Source organism: Arachis ipaensis, chromosome B04 (genome assembly GCF_000816755.2).
Source record: "Arachis ipaensis cultivar K30076 chromosome B04, Araip1.1, whole genome shotgun sequence".
In the NCBI taxonomy this organism is placed as follows: Eukaryota; Viridiplantae; Streptophyta; class Magnoliopsida; order Fabales; family Fabaceae; genus Arachis; species Arachis ipaensis.
The window spans coordinates 95928437-95930736 of record NC_029788.2 but is presented as its reverse complement, the minus strand read 5'-3'; positions in this window follow the sequence as shown (position 1 = coordinate 95930736).

Sequence of the window (2300 nt, the reverse complement as noted above, 5' to 3'; positions counted from 1 at the left end):
ATTAATAAATATTAAATAAAATAAATTTAAACCATTTGAACTAATTTTTTATTATTTTTCAAACCAGGGCTGGCATACAAGCCTTTTTGGCTTATAGGTTCATACAAGTTGGCCTAAGCCCAAAAAAAACAACCATCACATTAACGTGCATGTAAACCATGATTCTGAAAATCGGACCGGACCGACCAATCGAATCGGTCGAACCGTGAACCGACAGTATTAACGGTCCGGTTAACCATGTAAAACAGTAAATTAAAAAACCGCTAACAAACCGTTGAACAGCCGGGAACTGGTCGATCAGACCGAAATCAGAATTAGCCGGTTTGGATGAAACTATGTCGTTTTGGTTCCCGCACGACCTTCCTTCCCCTTCCCTTCAGTCTTCATTCCAAACACCTAACCTAACAGCTTCTTCCCAAATCGAAAAAAGTTGAAACAAGAAACCTTAGCTTCTCCACCACCGCCGCAAGGACTACCGCCGTCCGTTGCACTCAGGCACTACCATCATCGTCTGGTCGCTTGGTCTTCATCTGCTCCGTGACCCTCCTGTCGCTGTTCGTCGCGTGCTCAGGCACCATCGTCTTCGTCTGGTCATCGTACTCGAAGTTCTTCCTCGAGCTCGAAGTCTTTCTACTCTTCGTTTTCTCAACCGCAGGTTCTTCCAACCCACCACCGTCTTCTGAGTCGTGTTCGTAGCCTGGCCCCTGTCTCCGTCGCAGTTCTGCCCCTTCTGCTCAAAAGAAAAACCCTTCTCCGTTTCAATTTTCTTCCTTCGAGTACAAAGAGCAGAAGCTCAACCAAGAAAAAAACCCTAGACTTCGAAGGTCAGTTCTCAGTTCACTACTAACTTCTTCTGCGTTTTTTATTTATGCCATGTTCAATGATTATTTGATTATTGATTATTTGAATGTTGTGTTTTAATTTTTTATTGAATGATTATTTGATTAGTAATGAGCTCTAGTTCTACTGTGTTGCTATTTTTGTGTGTTGTGACTTTTTATTGAATGAGCTCTAGTTCTGTTGTGTTGCTTTTCTGTGTGTTGCTGTGTTGTTGTTTTATGTGTTCTTTATTTTTAATTGACATGCATTTGAGTAAAGTATGCTATTTTTTAGTTTTAATTTCTGAGGAAGTGAGTATGCTATTTTTGAATTTTAATTGATATATTATTGATTTCTGGTTTAAGGTGATTAATTGTTGCTGTTTTTTTTTTTTTTTTGTTGCTGATTGTTCTTGAGATCCTTTGGTTTAATTTCTGAGGAAGTGAGTATGTTATTTTTTAGTTTTTCTTGTTTAATTTTTTATTGGGATCCTTTGAGAGCTGCTGGTAGTGTGTTGCCTTGTTGATTTCAGCTATGGAATTATGGATGATTAATTGATATTTGGCTGTGTTGCCGCTGTTTTTAACTTTGTGAATGATTTATTGATTTCAGTCACTCCCCCTTCTCCAACTCTAGCCTCTCTTCAAGCCACTGCAGCCGCCCATCCTTGGAGCCACTGCCGCGGTTCGTCCGTCGATCTCGGCCGCCGTCCGTGCTCTCCAACTCCTGCTCTTTTCCAACTCCTACTTTCGTATTATTTTTTCCTGGGTGCATTGAAGATAAGATTGGGTTGAATTTTTTTATTTTTATTTATTTTCTAAAGCAGATATAGATATGCTGCAATTTCTTCTAAATCCTATTAGTTAGTTCTGATCCTAGGGTTTTGTTTGTTCTACCAACAACAGATACTATTTATTTAGTTAGTTACTGCATCCTAAGTAAGCTCAGTTTCTGATTTCCATTCTATCTATTTGTTGAAATGTAATGGATGCTGATAGTATCATTAGTGAAGCTAGGATTATGTTGCACCTTGTATTTTATTGTCTATAAGAACAAGGTTATCAAACTCTCGAGTTAATTGGTAAACTTTTAACAAGTTTACAAGTTTAGATCCCCTTTATGTCTACCTTATGAGTTTACATAAATATTTATTTATTATTTATGTATACAGTGAACCACAGTTACATAGTACTCGTAACAATTGGGTTAGCAAAATATTTATTAATAATTTATTTATTATTTTATTATAAATGATTTTTTCAGTTGAATTACGGTTGGATCGGTTGAACCAATAAATCAATTACTAAAGCGGTTCGATGACTGGTCCAGTTTTCAGAACCTTGGTGTAAACACGCGGTAATTCAACTGTTTCAATAGCGCGCTCAGATTATGAAAGACGTTTCTTCTTCTTCCTCCTCCAACCCTGACGATTCAAACGACGCTGATGAATCCACATTTCATGGTATTCATTTGCTTTAATT